General features: G+C 33.1%; 1 pseudogene across 1 annotated transcript in view; it reads right to left on the reverse strand.

Annotated features, from left to right (window-relative positions):
• LOC143227435 (protein lin-9 homolog) overlaps positions 1-19209 on the reverse strand; it is a 44014-nt pseudogene extending 24805 nt beyond the window's left edge. The window contains exons 1-4 of the transcript XR_013014996.1: positions 19186-19209; positions 15302-15336; positions 7160-7265; positions 1913-2040 (exon numbers count right to left, since the gene is read on the reverse strand). The product of XR_013014996.1 is annotated as a protein lin-9 homolog (transcript). The remainder of the gene's footprint in view (positions 1-1912; positions 2041-7159; positions 7266-15301; positions 15337-19185) is intronic.
• Between the last annotated feature and the right edge of the window lie 674 nt (positions 19210-19883).

Consider the following 19883-nt stretch of genomic DNA (forward strand, 5'->3'; position numbering starts at 1 on the left):
TGAGCAAATCCAATGGATTCTGCACTTTATAAAATAGGGCATTGTATCTTTGCTTGGCAATAAAGATACCAAAGATCAAAAACAAGACTGCATAAAAATCTTGTACCTTAAGTCTGGTTGGATTGGACCCAATAGCTCTATAGTGTTACATGGAGAAAAATCAAAAAGGGTAAATTTCTCCACTGGGAAAGGATAAGAGCTCAAATAGACAAATGTATAGTTCCAACAGAAGTATTGGAATGTTCAGCAGATGCAAAACTCTGTTTCAAAACTGATGAAACCAGTTTGCATGCTTTGACACAGCAATCATTACAAGTAGAAATGTGAGAATGATGTATATGTAATTAGCTACACTAATGGCCAGGTTGATTTTCAGTTTACTCTTACAGAAGTTACTATTATACAACATTGAATGTTTTAAAATGTTTTTTTTTCTTTTTCATATGCTTAGTATATGATTAGGATTAAGAGAGGTGCAAAGCCTGGCAGTTCTCACAGCAAGGCTCAAAGGCACAGTCAGTACTGAAAATTCAGTGAGAAGTATGAAAAATTAATCAGGCACAGATTTCCCATTCTTATGAACAAAAACATGAAAGAAACCTATAGTTGCTTGGTCTTTCATCTCTGAAAGAGTTCTTCTTCCAGGAAGCCAAAATGATGAAGCCCAGCAAACACTCTTCTGGATAAGTTTGAGATGTTATTGGAGATGACTTCAGTAAAATTCCTATCATGAGCCTTGGATAATAAAAGCAGTTCAAAGAGATTTAACATACAAAATTGAAATATAAACCCCCCTATCAAAGTTCTTTAACTGACTGATGGGATTTGCAAAGTCTTTCCAAAGCTTTTGGGAAAAAGAAAAAAAAAACTGACATCTGATACAAAGTTTTCAGTTCTAATGAGAAAAGGTATGAAAATGAGACACAAGTGATGTTAAGGTAAAATCAGCATTATTAGTATATGGTCATTTTATTACATGGATAATGGCTTTAATATCTATAAGAAAAGAAAAAATGTAGTATCCACTTATTTCACTCACCTTGCAGTTCAGCATGTGGACATGCCACAGTATCAAAAGTTCAAAACACTAAAGTCAGTGCAGCAATGCCAGGGTTTCATGAGCACTAAACCCAAATACCAGTACGAGACACAATGTTCACAACACCTGTCAAAGTGGTATGTTGGAATTACCTAGATATTAGACTCAGGCACCATTCAAACACAGCCCTCTTCTCCCCTTCATGGGTCTACATGCATAGCAAACAGAAGTATGAATATTTAAATCCCAGGAAAGGTGATTCCGCTTGTACAGCTTACCTTCTCTGGGATCTAGACATCCACAGCAAGGGAAGGGAAGAAATCAAAATTTGGTTAATTCAAAAATTGTTACATAAAATGCAGTTTTTGAATGACCTGCGTAGCTAAACCAGAAGTTTTACTGACATAAACTGCTTGGAAATTGCTTAATAGTAGATTGTTTATGCAGTACTGAAAACAATTATCTGTTGAAAAACTGACATAGTAGTGTAATTTTGCTAACCGAAAGCATACACGTTTGAAATTCATAACAACATGTCAAATTTGTGAGAGAATTGCTTAATAGTAGATTGTTTATGCAGTATTTAAAAAATTATCTGTTGAAAAACTGACATAATAGTGTAATTTTGCTAACTGAAAGCATACATGTTTGAAATACAAAACAACATGTCAAATTTGTGAGAGAATTACTATACATTTCTATGAAACAATTTTCAACTTTAATGTAAACTGAAAGTGTGTATTCATGGTTATTAACAAATGACAAGATAGACCAAGTTACTGAAAATTTTAACCTAAAATTTAATTATAATATTATACTGTAGCATTTCAAAACTTCAAACACATAAATTGTTGTTCTATTTGTGCTACTCACTGGTCAATATTTGAAGAAAATCACTCGTAGCACACCCATCTGTGGGCTTTTGGTAGTTTCAAAAGGTTTCGAAGCTGGATGCCAATTTTTTGAGCAGCTCTCTTATTAGCAACAAAAGGGTTTGTTGGCTGGAATCATATGGGAGAAAAAGAAATATTAAACAAGTTCAGGTATTTTAATGAAAAAAACAAAACAAACTATAATGAAATGTGAATAAACATATTTTTACAATAAGTAGCAACTCCAGAGGGAGGTAAAGTTGTACAAAGCAGATGGAATTGAGTGAGAAATTTTATTATTTTAAAAGGATGATAGGTACAGTGATGGATGACCATTGATAGGAATCTTTAAAGCAAGATTATTTTTGCTGCAGAATGATTTCATAATTTTAATTTATATTTTAGCAACAAAAATTAATCAACTTATGAAATACTATGAATCATATTAAAATTAACAGCTTTATTTTAGTCACAAATATACTCATACTGGTTCACAAACAGTATACCCTTGAGAATTACATACTTGGTAAGTCAATATACCCTCACACATTTCAGGTGTTACATTGAAACTAGTTGGCAATTCAGTGTATTTTATAAATGATTTTTAGTTCATTTGTATTTTTTCTTAACTTGTCCTTAAGAATCTGTCAATTTTAATATCAATCACAAAATTACTTGGATGACTCACAATGAGTACCTTTCAAATGTTTTTGGTTCTTACTCTGATTATCAAAGGGCAGGACTAATTATAGATCAGATTACATTTTTTGGGTGAAAGGGTTTCCTCATTTACAGCTGCCTGGCACCTGAAGACATATTACAGTGTAAACTATAAATTTAGTTGAAACTTTCTGAGAAGCATGACAAGTTTTATGATAACACTTGCTGCCCTATCAGCGCCTACTAATTTCATTAGTATGCATGTGTAGGAAGGTAATTCTAAAAAAAATATTTTATTCATTATATTCTTTATCATCATAGCTCCTTTAATTCTTATTTTTCTGTATTGGTCAAATATTTATATATATTTTTTTATCAGCCTGCTTATTTTAGATTGGAGGGGAAATTTCATGATACTAATTTCTCTTTACTTGTATCGAGAAAGAAAAAAATGAGATTAAGATAAAGGCATAATAAAAGTTGGAAGATTTTAGCTATTAGGTCTTTTTTTAAAAAAGATGTCAGCATATTAAAAATTGATGGGAAAAATGTAATCATAATTGATAATTGAATCAGGACCCTTTGTGTACTGCATAAAAATCTTTCTGTATAAGTTGTTAAACTCTTCATAACCTCAATGCACATAGAAAATACAAATGATGTCCCCAGTATTAGGTATACAGCACGCTCTTTGATGAACAGGCTGCAAATAAGGTTGTCATTGAAGCTTTTCAGTGGCTATGACCATTTGGTGTGCTGACAAAAAAAATCTTCAGTTGGAATTACTGCAAAATAAGTTATAAATATTAATTGCAGTAAGGTGATATACTTGTATTATGCCTTCACAGCATTTTCCATTCAGTGGGCCAACAATGTAGCTGTAATGATAGCCAAATGGTTACTTGTTATGGAGGTCATCAGTAAGGTCATTCATTATTACAAAAATCTGGAAATACAATTCTACAAGTCAATGTGAGATTTAAACAATAAAATCAAAACTCTGCACTCATCAGATTTACCATTTTTTAGTCTAGGTCTTTTCTGATGAGTATTTCTCATTGGAAGTAATTCTTTCCTTTTGTATTTTTTAACTTTAAAAGTTAAGGAATAACATATTTTACATTTTGGAATTGCAAGTTTTATAAACTTAACAAGATTGAATGCCTAAAGAATGTTTAAACAGCAAACTACAATAGCTTATCCTAAACATGTTAAGACTCATAATAGTCTACATCTGTTGAAACTTAATTTTATTAACATATTGTCCTTTGAACTGTATCTAACTAACATCACTCAGTAACTGCATAACCCACATTATGGTAATGTAATGCTCATGAGTACATCTTGTTAAGAATCATTATTTTTCATTTTCTTACACAACTTAAACTAACAAGTTTTTAATTTTATATTTCAGTCAAATATGTAACAATAAATAAAAATATAGATAAAAATAAGAAATTTATTACTTATACTTGGTATCCTGTTTTCTTCCTGTCTGCCTGCAAGGAAACTTAAACTTACTGGTTTTTAATGACAGTACTTTTAAGGTCACAAAATAACAACATGCACAAAGTTACCAATATCCCATAACTATTATAATTTAAATGACTTTCTAATTATGGTATAAGTGCCTTAAAATAATCCCCTTATCTGTTTGATCTGAACTTGGTAATGGTACTTTTCAATACATAGCTGAAATAACCATTTCTACTGAGAACAAAGTAGCATTATATCTTAATCAATGAAACTTTATATTTATAATAATTATAAATGATTTAATAACAAGGATTAAAGAGAATTATTTGCAAGTTTTGAAAGAGAGGATGTGATAGATGAGCATGATGAAAGGATGTGATAGATGAGCATGATGAAAGGATGTGATAGATGAGCATGATGAAAGGATGTGATAGATGAGCATGATGAAAGGATGTGATAGATGGGCATGACAAGAGAATATGATAGATGGCATGACATGTTGGTTCGACTTTCTCAGTTTATATTATCCTAAATGAATAAGATTAAAGTCTATAAACTTTACAGCATGCCTTAGTAATATCTAAATTATAATGATTAATTTACTTTAAACATAGGATATCAGAAAGGGATAACACAAAAAATAAAAGGATGAGCATTTGGGGTAAATTGATGTTACAATATACATACAAAGGGAGTTTATGAATGTATATAAATATTTCCTGTTGAATTCAAAAATTAAAATTTATACACCATTAAAGCCTTATTTATAAAGCTACTTTCTGATGCCAAGTTTATTCATATATATTGATAATAAAGTTTCATTATATTTTATATGTAATTATGCAAGGTCATAACAATTGCATTTTGATCTACTCATAGTGAAAGGGTTGAATGCTTCTGGTAGGTGATTGCTTGGAATGACTAGTTTCTAGAGTAGGGTTAAAAACACTTTGAGTTAAGATCGTCTCACTCTACAACCTAACAAGCACTTAAATGAAACAAATTTTTGGCATTGAGAAACAGTCATTGTCAAGTTGTAACAAAGGTTTAACCCACTGGAAAATAAAGCAAACAAGAGAGCCAGGTTCAAGGTTCAAATGAGGGGTACTATGGAGAGCTTGGCCTCTTTAAGCGAATGAGTTGCATCATATGCACAGTAAAGTTTACCTTTTGTGAATATATTCTCATTGAAAGATTAGTAAGAGAGCTGCTAAATGAAACAGTAAGGAGCAAGATCTTTAAATCCTTACTGATGCACTTTCTGTGGCAATGTAGAACAAATTGGCAACTTTGAACTGGTCACAAGAGAAGAAGAAGCCTCTATCAGCATCTACAATGGCTATATCTCAAAATGACCATCCTCTCCAAGCACCTATGTTATGTCGAGTTCAAGTCTGACTGAGAGTTAACCCAAACCATACACATCATTTTGATGTAACCACACTTGTACACAGTCAATGAGCAGAGCTATTTCTGTGGTTTTTATGCTGCAGCTGATGCCAATGATGCCTCCACCTGGATGTCATCCTTAAAAAAAGAATGAAGTCTTTGTATTGGCCAGTTGAGCAATCAGCAAGATAGACAAGGCTATCATTTCAAGCACTAGCTCAGCAGGTGTAGGTGAACCAGCAACATGCAGTTAACAATGCCACTACAACTCTGAAAAGTGAAGAGGGCTTACAAATATGCACAAGTGTGACAGACATTTAAAATTAATTGTTGGCTTGGGATAAGCCTAAAGAGAGTGTTGTACCTCAATATAATATGCATTTTGGAGATGATCCCTCATATACACTTACTTCTATATATGACAGGTGAATAAAATATTGAAAGCTTAGAATGTTCCCCAAATGGTTTTCTCAGCCATTTTCAAATATAACAATGTCAACTGTTTCTTTTGAGATAAACCTTCATACTGGTAATATGAGTCATAGCCTGTTCAAAATTTTAATTTATTTATTTAGACAGAAATACAGTTCAGTTACTAAACTTGATAAATATTATAATGGAATTCTAAGGTATCAATATAGTAATATATGATATTTTGATTATTGAAATGTACATATAAAACCTTAAAAAAATTATTTCATTTCACTTTATGTGTGAAATTTCGTTTAGCAACATATGAAAAGCAACAACCAAGTACAAAGGTCTTTACTAGAAGTAAGAATTGTTTGCTTTACTCTAAAATTACTTAAATCTAAAATAATATATATATATATATATATATAAATGTATAATGTTATGATATTTAAGCTGTTTAGACCAAACATCTAGAAAGAAAAAAAGCATAATTATATTTATTTCCTAATTTTTTATGGTGGTTACACGATTGTTCAAGTCTAGAAAACATGTACAAAAATTCAGATTCAATAGCTAAAATAACAGATAAAATAAAAATCTTTATTTTTGAAAAAGTTTATAATTATCTGGAGGTTAGAAAGGTTTCACATGTTAAATCTGAATTTTTTCTTATGTATAAAAGTCTTTTTCATCTTAAAATAAAAATTGCTCAGCATGTTGGATGTTCAACATTTTTAAAAATAAAATCTTTGATCAAAAAATTGTAATAGTTAATTTGAAAACCTTATATTTTGTGTATGAAAGCCTTGTCATGTTTACCAATAACCTGCAAAATTTTGTAAAGATATGCAAACATTATCAAAAATCATAGTTTATTACTCTCATGGATATTATTATGGTTACAAGGTGGCTGGATTCCACCCAACTGATAATGGAAGAGTTAAGTGCAGATTTTAATGAAGGGTCTAATGGATATAAAGCCTTATAGACAATTAAAAACATGGTCAAGGTGCAAACACTCATTAAACCTAGTCTGGTATTAAGTAAATGACTATAAAATTGTATTATTTAAGCATATTAAACAAAGTTACTTATATTTTTATGAATTTTTTCCTTCATTTTTTGTTTTTTTGAAAGTATGGAATACACTTTTGCAAGAAATTTTTAAAATAACTAGAAACAATTTTTCAATGGCCATAAATGTTAATTTTAAGCCTTTTGTAACAGTACAATGTAGTACTACTTTACTCTTGTTTCAAGATTAACATTTTAACTTTGGAAAAATAGAAAGAAATCAAATCATACTTACAGGTGATGAAACATGAGGAGTTTTTCTTGGTGATAATTTTGAAAAGCTATAAGATGTGTCTTCTTCATCATTAAAAATAAGTCTTTCTCTTTCGTATTCTATGAGGCTGTGGAGATACATTAATAAAATTAAACTTTTTCTTTGCTGAAAATGTGTTTTTGATTAATATTTACCTCTGTGCACATGCTCGCAATTCCATGTGCACCTTCTTGTGAGATTTTGAGCATGCCATTAGCCTTAAGCTATTTCCCACCTCAGTGCTTGATGTAACCATTATGTAAAAATACCCTTTCTATAAATAGGAGGGTGAAACAACCTCTAAGTTCTACTGTACAATTTATACATCTGACATACAGGAATTAAGACCAAATATCTTCATATCATATGAAGAAAACACTTTGGTTCTTCCAGCTGGCAAAACCACCAAGAAATTGACCTATTATATAACAGGATGTACTTCAATTACAGTAACACAGGGAACTCTACCATATTTCCCATTGCACTGTGCTAGAGGAATTTTCCAAGTCAACCACCCTAACAAGTAAGAACTGAGAGTAACAGAGGAGGGGAGGATTGTTGCATCAGTGAGACAAAAAAGAGGTGCAGCACCTAGCCATAAAAAACGTCTGTTAATGGCTGGAAAAAAAATGACTTACTGTGTAATCTAATTTGAAAAGTCAGCATGCATGAGCCAGGGAAGAGGGCAAATATCCCCTCAGATATATATACACACACACACACACCTTCATAGTGGTTTTGAGAAAACTCCACCTCAATAGTGGGAAGCTTAAAAGCCAGCATGGATGGGTTTAAAGCTTTCCATTACCTCTGACTCATTGTCAATTTAGAGAAATAAATTCTGCAAAGCAATAGTGGCCACCAAATTGGTTCCACAAAGTGAATGTGAACAGTATATTACCCATTAAAGATGATGAATAAATTATGGAATAGTAACTGGAGGAAGTGATATCCTGAAAGACATGAAACCAGTAGATAGTGGAGATCTCATCTAAGGGTTGTTGAAAGTGTGAGAACAGAGAACGAGTCAAATGGCAGATTTGAATTGATTAGATGTGATACAGCCTGAAAGGATCTCTACCCAGGGAGGAATAGATGATCCAGAGGAGCTGAAGAATTCATCTGATCAGTGTAGAGAACAAGAGATCCTTGGAAGAAGAGAGGTCCCATGGAAAGAATAAATGATTGAAGGAACTGACTAACTGAAATGGAGACAGAAGGCAATCACGGTCAGTACACAGAGGGTTGACACATTAGCAGAAGAGATATGGGAGAAAAGCTATGATCTCCCTCCCAAACTGCCTAACTGTTAGAAAAAATAAATGGCAATGCAGCAGTAGGATACCAATCACAGTGTTGCCACAATCTAGTCAGCAACACAAATCAAAAAGAGAAGGCAACAACAGCACAGAAGAGGACAATGAAATGTGAGAGGTTTTCTAATGGTCACTCAAACTCCATTGAAAAAGACTCATCAGAGTCTAACCTAGAGAGGCAAAATGTTTTAGACACATGAAAGTACTCAAAAGAAATATAACCTCTTGTGTAAAATGTATGGGAGAGGCAATATTCAAGGTGACTACATATTCCATGTTCCACAGATGAATGGGAAAAGATTGGGCATAACTGAGTCAAGACCAGAAAAATACTCCAAAATGAACCAAGTATGGAAAAATTTGACCAGCCAACCCAAAAGTACCTTTTGGAGAAGTGATGTGTTTGAGATACAGGCCTCCTGAGAAGAGATAATAAGGAGTCATTTACCCATGTAATAATAGAAATGAGTTCTGAGACTGTGAACATGGTTAGCAAACGTTTCTATGACATAAAGAGGTGAAGCAATGCCAAAGGGGTTGGTTGATATTTATAAGCACAAAGCAACTAGGCTACCTGAACCAAACAACCAGTAAAAACCATAAAAGTAAAATTTTTGTAAAACATAAAAATAAGTCAAGTTAAATTTAAACAATGCCAAAAATCCAGTTAAAATGTTCAAATAAAATTTGAAAAGTCAACAACTCATAAAAAAATTAAAAAATACAATCAAGTTGGACAGTGTTGCCATTGCAAATTACACCATCCATTGTCAGGGCTAAAACTGTAGAAAACCCATTTCTATTATGGTATCATTGCTCAGACTCACAAGGACACAACAGTAACATGTATGCTATTGTGACTTCAGTGTCAAAACAGACACACATTGGTAGATCAGTCCCAGATAAAAGAGAATGACAGGCTAAAAAACTGTGACCACTGCATAGCCTAGCCAGGACAACTTCCTAATTCCTATCCTTTCAAAAACAAGATGGCCAATGAACAACAGAAGGATTTGTTTGGGAAAGCTTGTCATGACATTGCTCACTCCAAGACAATTGCCAACTAGTATAAAGCCAAACATTCATTAGAGGACTGAAGTTTATATATGGAACAAGCATGGCCCTAACAGTACCATAGCAGATGTACTTAGTATCAGTGATTTCATTTCCACAAATACTGACATGGCCAGATATCTATAAAACCCACATAGAAACAGAAGATAAAGTAAAAAGGGCCAGTCATTTTTAAATATCAATGAGAACAGGGTGAAAACTAATGTGAAGCAATTCCAGGGCCAGTAGAGAGCTAAGAGAGTCAGTGTAAATAGTACAATTGGTGTACTGCATAGCTTCTATGTGATCTAGAGTCAGAAAAAGGCATACAACTTGACAGTAAACATAGAAACTGTAGAGGGGTTCATGTGAGCAACCAGCAAGTCACAACAAACCATGACAGAGCCCATAAAGTCACCTGATTTTGAATCATCCATATAAATGAAAACAGAAAAATAAATTGAAAGATGCTCGGCAAACAGAAGATGGTACTTCCAATTGGGAGTATCCATTTTCCTGAGATGGCTCAAAGAAAGGTACCATAAGTGGGGATGGTAAGAAGCTAAGGTTGAATGGGCTGGCCATTGGAGACAGCAACATCATCCACTGCCAGACCCAATTCAGCCAGTTGTACCTGGACACAAAGGACAAAAGAAGGAATTGCAAACCATCTAGTCTGAAAAGCACAGACTACTTAGGAAGAAAGAAAGATGCAATATGCTTTCAAGCTTTGATCCTTACCACAACACTCCAACTGGAAAATGGTCCATCATCTTCAATTCCGAAGTCCTGGCAGAACCACAGACCCATATTTCACTTTGAAGCAAATGAGGACATGATAGATCTTGAATGTAGAACATCAAACTGCTCCCCAAGAGGCAGAATAAAATACATGGAGAATGTTCAGTACCCTCACTCAACATGTAGCTGCTTGATGTGAGGAATGACAGTAATCTTATGGTCAAAGACAAGCCTCAAGTACTTTGCCTCAGGGTGTGTACCCTATCGGTGGCAAAAGTGCATGAAAATGGCTTTGAAGAAAGAAAAGGTAAAATTATTTGTTCTGAAACACTTCAACAAACAATTGAGAGCAATCTGAAGTAGCAGCTGAATAAATCTTATGTTCAATAACTGATACAAGATGTGGAAGTCATCAACAAAGAGCCTGTTTCCAAGAGTAGGAGGACGTTGTGTAGTGACAGTATTAATCTTGATACTGAAAAGTGTGACACTTAAGACACTGAGGAATTCCAAGTTTCTGTGGAAAAGAATGGGAAATTGTTAAATCTACAAAAATTGGAATTGGCTGTCCAGTAAAAAGTTTCAAATAAAAATAAAAATGTTCGAAATGAGCTGAGGACCCATAATATGTCATACTTTCATGTAATATTGTCAGCCTTCGCAAGGTAAAAACATGGAAATAAGATGTTCTGTCTTGAGGAAGTCTTCTCTGATAGGTGTTTCAAGTCAAACAAGGTGGTCCATGGTAAAGTACTGTCAACAGAACCCACAGTGGATGGGAGAGAGGAGATTGATTGATTTGAGAAACCACCAAAAACAATCCTCTCTAAGATCTTATAGAGACAGTTAGAGAGGAAGGAAATAACCTGTTACCAAGCATCAGAACAAGCATTCTTTAGTCAGATCTGGTTAAAAACAACCAGAAAAATAGCAAGAAAAGCAGGAGCAAGATGGTGCAGCATTTCACAGTGAACATCATCAGGTCCAACTGATGTATTGCCAGACCCAAGAAGAGCAAGTTTGAGTACAACCAAGTATAGGGGCTATCATAGTAATTGAAATGATCAGCCCAAAAGAAAAAAAGTAGCTGCTCTGCACAAAACTTGATGGTGATGAAGATATAGAAAGAAACAGAAGTGTCAAATGTACAAAAAAAAAAACTTGCTGAGAGTATTGGTAATGCTCTGTGCATCAGTAACTTCCTGAGCATTGGAAGGCAAGATGGAAAAGAAATGAGAGGCATATCTCCTATTGACCTTTCAAACCTTGTCCCACATGAATTTGGAACTGGTGGTAAAAAGAGACACTTGTTCTGAATTAAAGACCTGCTGAGCATAGGCATGGGCATACTGATACAAAAATGCAGTTGGGATACTGTCATAAAGAGAGGGATACTGTCATAAGGTATCTCAGGCCCATTTCTGAGCCTGTCATACTTCCTGGAAGGCAGGACTCCAGTGTGGATGAGGATAATGTGGAAAATGTGTCTAGATCTTAGTGATAGATTGAGCAGTTTTTACCATGCAATCATTTATTAATGGCAGGATCACGTTCCAAAACAGCAGTGAAAGAGGGCCAGTTGGCCTGATCCAACTTACTCTAATGCACATAGGTCAGGTGGCATTGATTATGGTCAATCTCCCTCAAAACAATAGAAAAAATGATAACTGTCCCGTGTGTCATTGTAAACCTTCCAAGAAAAGCAAGAGAAACACGAAGGGGAGCAAATAAATAGATCAATGGCAGTTAGAGCCTGACTAGGTGCATGAAAACAAGTACAAGAACCATTAATAAAGAACAAAATGTTGTGATTCAAGAGCATATGCTACAAAGAACAACTCCTCTCATCAACATTAACTCAGCATTATCCCAAAGGGGATTGTGTCCAATAAGGTCTCTGAGGATTAAAATGGGAGATGACAACTGTTCAACCAGAGCATCAAAGTCTGACTGATCATAAGTCTCTCATGGAGAGAAACAGTTATGTTATTAGCCAAGGAAAATACAGATGACTATGGCCTCAAAGGATGTATCAACTGACAAAAACAGGGTGGACAAGTGTTTGTCAACCAGCAGCACCACCCCTCCAAGCACTATTGCTTGTCAGCCATTGAACCTTTCAATCCAGTATACAGAAAATTGCTGAAAGGTGACTATATTAGGAGGCTTCAGGAATGTTTCCTGTAAGGAAAGCCAGATAAGATTATAGAAATCAATCAAGATCTTAATGTCATTGAGATTAAAATGGAAATATCGACAGTTCTATTGTATTAAAGTGGTCATCTTTACTTAGGTGGAGAAGAACTGGGTGGAGAACTCTTCAATTTATGATCAATATGTTTTTTTATGTATCCTGCTCCAGGTCGAGTTGGCAGGTCTCTGTCAGTAGACATAGATTCCAGTGACTGAGGATGTTAATTAATAAATGTTATGTATCTCAGGACCAAAGAAGGTGGATTCAAGCAGACAACACAATTTTGGACCAAAGGAAGCAGACCTAGGCAGTCACTGAAAGTAATAGGAGGGACAGAAACAGGAATAAATATTGATTTGTCAACTTGTTTATCCACAGAAGGCAAAAGACTCTTCATATTATTCTGTTGAAGACACAAAAGATCTGTCTGTACTTCCACTGTAAAAGTGGAATGTAGTGCAGCAGCATACATCTGAGGTGTTGAAGACAATATCTTTAAACCCTTGGGGTAAGAAATATTATGGACAGTATGTAAATACTGTATTTCTTTCTACTCCACCCATGAGGGCAAGGTTGATAGTAGGAGGGGTGTGATCCACCACACTTGACACAGTGAGGGACCATTTGACACTTGTAGGTATCACGGTCTTTGTCACCACAATGAGCAAACGTCAAAGAACCATGACAAAATGTCTATGAATGTCTTAACTGCTAACAATAGAAACATCTGAGAGGGTTAGGAATGTATTGTCACACCTTACAGTTCAGACAACCTGCACTGATAGAGGCAGGCAGAGGTGGTGATGTAAACATCAAAATTAAGACATATGTCGGTAGCATAATTCCATACTTACAAGTGGAGATATGAAATACAATGTAAATTCCTTGGCTGGAGAAACCAGCAGGGATCTCTGACTCAAGAATATTCTTAAAATCCCTTCAATGATCACTCTTCAGGAGGAATTCAAAGTAGCATGAGTAGTAACCTCAATGGCCTTCAACTTCAAGAGGAGTTCACAATGGAAAGGGGTAGAAGTTTCCACCAAAATATCTCTAGAATGCAACTTCTTGACCAACTTAGGTGAGCCAGATATCCCCTTTAAACCCTTTTGAATGAAAAGGGAGACATTTGCCCCAGTGATTTGTCAGGCAAAGAATAAAGAATTAAAAATTATGGGATATGTTTTGACTGTGGTGGTGATTGCATAACAGATTTGTCTATGTTGGTTTTTTTACCAATTTTTTTACTATTTTATTTTTTGAAGGACTGGGGTATCCATAATAAACAGAAGATTCAGTGCATACCAAACCCACCCACCATGGAGTCCTACAATGTCAAAAAAGGGCACTGCAGCAACATCAGCATCAGATACAATGTCTTCAACACCTGTTGAGAATGTCCAACACTGATATTCAGTTGATGTTAGCCCAACAGAACCAACCAACTGATCCTAGGGAGGTAACCTGTCTACAAAAATGCAAGACCAAAGTGGAGTGTTGCGGGGACCCAGAAACCACTCAACCACCTTTCCTTCCCTTTGTGGGTTGACATGCACAGCATACATATGGATGGATGATCAGATCCTAGAGGAGATAAATTGAAAGTGCAGAACCTTCTCTGGGAGGTCCCTTCACCACACCCAACAATCAACCTCAAAATTGGTCCACCTGATCCTAATGAAATAGAAACAAAGGAAATAATAGACTGATTGGACAATCAGAATATGCAGAAAGGTATCCAAGATGTTAACCCTGGTCATACATAGTGCAGGGAAAAAATGAAAACACCCTCTATCTTTAAATGAGAGAGAAAAGGTTGATTATGGAATGCCAGTCTCTTGTTTTTTGGGAGACATTAAAATACTAGAATAAAACCTTGGAGAGGAGCAAAGGATCTTTTCCATGGCCCTCATGTTGAATAGATCTAGTGTTATGGCCTTAAGATGCAGAAGTCACTAAGGATTAGAAGGATGAAGAAAAACACACAAAGAGCATGTAGAGGAGGAAGAGAAAGAAGCGAATAGAAAGGTCACAAGAAAGAAAATGCATGACTGTCCTAATGATGGAAGATTATTGTCACATGATGATTACATCATGTATTAGTGCAGTCAATATTGTAATAAGTCTTAGGTGTGAGAATGCTCATAGCTAATTGCATGCACAAAATCTAAAAGGCAGATGCATGAGGTATTGCTACAGTGTTCAGAGAAGTGAGGAATATTATTTTGGAATTTAAATTTACAAACTTCTAAAAATCATGGTAAGAGCTAAATTTCAAAACTGGAACTTCAAAATAACAACTGGTAAAATTATTAACATGACAGAATCCACTTTCACAACTGACATAAAACTGAATGAAAGTAGAATCCTCCAAAAATCTTATATTAATAGAAATCTATATAACAGTGATAATTTTCACCATGAATATATATTTTTCAATACTTTTATATCTATATACAATTTACAGCCTTGTGGTCTAATGGATACATTTTGTAACTACAAAGTTTCCAGAAAGTTAGTTGCTGATCTAACATTGAGGAAATTAATATTGCTTTTCTTGTTTTCCTACAGATTTCTTTGACAATGGCACTAAGAAAAGATGAATGTCTGAAAGTGGTGTGGATTTAATGTCTTCAGTATCACATCAGGTTTTAGTAAAAATACTTTTGAACATTATCTGTAATGTATACACATTCAGCCTAAGGCAACTGATCTCTGAGATACCCTGTATAGAATATTGATCCTTAAGTTACATGAAACAACTGTATTGAAGTTCCAAACATACAAGATATACATCTATATTTAAAACTAAAAACTCACATTTCCTCTTCTTCCTGGTGATGATGGTGGTTGAACTAATCTCCCTCCTTTTCAGAAAATTAGAACTTAATTCAGGTTTTTACATAAGTATCAAAATTATCAAAAGTGCATTCCAAATGTAATTATTAAAAATCTACATATATTAATTTTGAAAATTTATAGAACACAGGAAGTAAACTTGAGTACTACTGAAACATTGTCTGAGTTATTATTATCATATATAGTGGACATACTAGACTTATTATTTTACCAAACAGACAGGGGGAAAACAGGATAATTATTAAAAAAATATCTTTTACTGTTTTTCTTTAAAATTTTTAATTGTAAAAGTTAGAACTTTTACAAATAACATTTCATGGTAAAACACCTTAACAGCTAACCTCTCCAAAATATTTTACCTGGCAAAATGGAAAATCTAAAAAGGGTTTTGTTGGGTTCAAGGAAATATTTTTTGTTGTGTCACATACACAGTGATCATGAAAGAGGACATGGTTATCATTATTTTATCATAACAATATGATACAAACACATTACTGGAATCCTTCTCTACCCTAGCACAAAATAGAGTAAAATAAGTAAACACAGTTTATGTTCCAAAAAATAATGCAAGATCATTCAGTTAGTTGAAGTTACCTATTCAATAGCAACCAATGAAAACATCAACATCAAACTAAATATATCCATTCACCTTTAAATGCTTATCTAAAAATACTATAGAAGAATTTGAATTGACACCAAAAGCCATACATATTATCAAGCAAAATATCTATAAGTGTAAAAGATTTTGTTAATTATGAGACTGTCACCATAATCTGAAAAGAGCATTCCCACAAAAGAACCTTCTCTGCAGACAGCTACAAACAGAAATATATATACAAATGATCCCATTGAGTGAATAAGAAAAATATATTGTTATTTGTGTTGATACACAACTATGCATTAAATAATTTATTTTATTAATAGAGAAAAGTTATTTAAAAATAGTCCATCCAATGCATATGGGACACATTATATAACCTTTGTTTTACCTATTACACATGATATTATAGTAGTAAGATATATAAATAACTAAGAACAAAATAAGATTACACTAAAAACACGTAATGTTAAATAAAATCAGATTTATTAGTTACATTTCAAGCAATTGCTTTTCTTCAGGCTTAATACAAAAAATGGAAGAAATGACAGTTATATGTTTAAGAATTTGCTCTTTCTTGTGAATGCATACAACTTATGACAAACAACATGCATTTAAAAATGGAAAACAACGTGGAAGTAAAACAATGTAATACATATCAAACAATAGATAAATACAATAACAAATTGTAAAATATTCAAACTAACCAGAAAGTCATTCAGAAAAAGAAAAATAGTTTGTTCATTCTAAAGGTTATTTTATAACTAATTCAAAAATAAATTTAAGTTCATCTCTTTCCCTTCTGATAGTTCATGTAAAGTTTTGCCAATTTATATATATATATATATATATATTTTTTTTTTTTTCATTTGGAGCAGACAGTGCAGTAAATGATACATGTTGAGAGATGTACATGAATTTTCACTGTATGTAAAAGGTATAATTAGGTCTTTATATCAATAGTCACAAATTATGCAGATATGTTGATTGCAATGTTTATCCTATAGGCTGTATTAATATATATTGTTTGTTTTATGAGTGAAACAGTAAGTCTTTGTGGTTTTGTTCACGTTTAGAACAGGATGGTGACATATTAACAAATATTTGATGTGATATGGTCATAAAGTAGAACATTAAAGTTTGTAGATTATGCAATATATAAGGAAGTAGGTGATAAGTCATTGTTAAAAGTAATGATTTGTAGTTACTGTTTTAGGCTTGATATTTAGAATATCTTTATAACGAGATATTCTAAATATCTGGTTTAGCTTCAGGAAGGGCTTTAATATTAACCCCTTTCTACAACAAAATGACACAGTACCTCAGATACTATTTTCAAAGTTGTGCCATTTACCTTGTATTATACTGTTTACTTCAACATGTTTTTTGTTGTTTTTTCAGTTATTAAGTGTATATTGTTTTTTTTAATCATATATTTAACAAGAATAAAAATTTTTAAACATATAATTGTTACTGATTCCATTTTATTTTGTGTATTAATCTCCCAATCTTATGTAGATTTCAATTCTTTAGAAAACTAGATAAATTCGTCACCACACTTCTGTGTATATTTCAAAATCAACTGGCACTGTGAAAGTTGTTAACTGGAATCATGTATCAGTTTTCCATATTTTAAAAATACATCCTCTCATTTTTACTAACTGTAAAGTTTCTTATTAAAATACTCTCTTGATTTACAGATTCCAAATCTTATGTGCCACCCTATCAAAAACCTCCTGATAGACCAAGGATAAGAAATATAGTGTATTATCCAAAACCTTGAATGAATACACTATCTTTAAAGAAATTCAGCAAAATTAAAATACTTAATTTTCCCCATCTAAATCCACATTTTCTATTTATGATAACATAAAACTTTCTAAATCCTCTTTCAAAACATCTAATTATAGACTAGTAAGTCACCAACAACCAAAATAAGACTAACTAGATAGTAAATATTTAGACATTTGTCTATTTCTATTTCTTGGTAGATATCTTCAGATTCATATTGCATTATGCATATGAAGGATATTCAGTTCTCACCATCTTTCATACTCAGCAGAGCTGCAGCTGATTCACCTAGAAACATAGAATATTACCTGTGCATTAAAATTTTGAAAAACCATCTGACACAACTTTATATATATACCTAGAAATTTTAAATTATACATGCATATACTTTTTCCCCCTAAAACTGACTTATCTTTTAGAAAGTTCAAGTTTACTCAATGATTTTCTAATATCTCTTGTTACATAATATTATTCTGACAGCAAGAATAACAGTGGTTGTCTGATCCTATCAGCTTTTTAACAGTATTTTGTCATTAGTAAAAACACTTAAATGTTGGTGCATTCTTGTATGATAGCCAGCAATTTATTTTCAAAGAAATTTTAGTTCTTAGCAGTGTTTATGTCTTGAGCATAAACTTAAGAAAGTATGTAAAACATTTCTGTCTTAGTATAATTCTCTATATTTTACTGAACTGTAGTAAGAACTTGTCCTTTAACTTTAAAACAGCATTTACCATTAGAGTAGACTGACAAAAAACTCACTACACAAAAGCCATATTTCATGAATTAGTGCTCACACCAGTACCGAGTTTATTAGTTAAAAAGATTGTATATACATTAAATACAGAACTTAATGTGTGTGTGTATATATATACATATATATATGCACATGCAGTAAAAGTAGCACAGTACATGGCATTCATTGGTAAAATTTACATTCTGAAAAAAATAATAATCCGAAGCTGTTTTAAAATCATTACTTGTCATTATTCCGCACTCGATGTTTATTACTTTATATTTAATTTTGCAACCGACCTAGATCCTACCGTGTTTCTCCGAAAATAAGACAGGGCTTATATTAATTTTCACTCCAAAATATGACACTAGGGCTTATTTTCGGGGGGATGTCTTATTTTGATATATTAAAAAAATGAAGTTACAAAGTAAAACTATTAAACTAACCATTTAAAATAAACTATTATTAAACTATTAAACTAACTGATTAATACTTAAACAAACTAATTAACTATTAAACTAATTAATAAATTAATTTTTTTTATTTCTTTCCTCTTTCTGTTACTCTTAAATAGGGCTTATTTTAAGGGTAGGGCTTATATTAAAACTATCCCCAAAAATCACACTAGGTCTTATTTTATGGGTAGGTCTTATTATCGGAGAAACACGGTATTGTTGTATTTAGGTAGCATATGATAAATAGTCTGATCGTTATCCTTACCCAGACTAAGAAATGCACAGTCATTTTGCATCACTGTGCATTATTACTATCAATATTATTAACTACCGTTGCTTAAATTTTTAGTACTGTAAATATTATATTAATTTATAATATGAATTGTAATTTGCATACTGTACCCCATACACAACACTTATCAGTTTACTCATTGCAAAATTTCATTTTTATGAAATATTCATTAATGTACTCCCAAGTAAACCTTAATCTGAATTGCAATAAAAAAGCAAGTCAGCCATATGAACATTAATGCACCATTTATAACAAAGTTATGAGAAAATAATCATTATTTACTCATTTCCTCACCTTCAAGGAAGTCCGCCATGACGACCCGTCAGGTTCAACAACCTTTGTAAACACGCCATCTAGCGTTTGAAGTCTTTAAAACACACACAGTGTGTGAAAGAGTAAATGCTTGCACTTGCGTTAAAGCAGGGGTTCTTAACCAGGGGTGCCCGCACCCCTAGGGGGTGCGAAGATGATTCCCAAGGGGTGCGAGGATGCCCATGAATAATTAAAGCAAATCTATATTTTTACATAAGAGTATGCTTTATATTTCTCCAGGGGGTGCGAGAAATGATTACTGATTTGAAAGGGGTGCAAACACTGAAAAAGGTTAAGAACCACTGCGTTAAAGTATATGGGTTTATGATGATGAAAGCTATTCATATACTGTATTCACT

Source organism: Tachypleus tridentatus, chromosome 9 (genome assembly GCF_004210375.1).
Source record: "Tachypleus tridentatus isolate NWPU-2018 chromosome 9, ASM421037v1, whole genome shotgun sequence".
In the NCBI taxonomy this organism is placed as follows: Eukaryota; Metazoa; Arthropoda; class Merostomata; order Xiphosura; family Limulidae; genus Tachypleus; species Tachypleus tridentatus.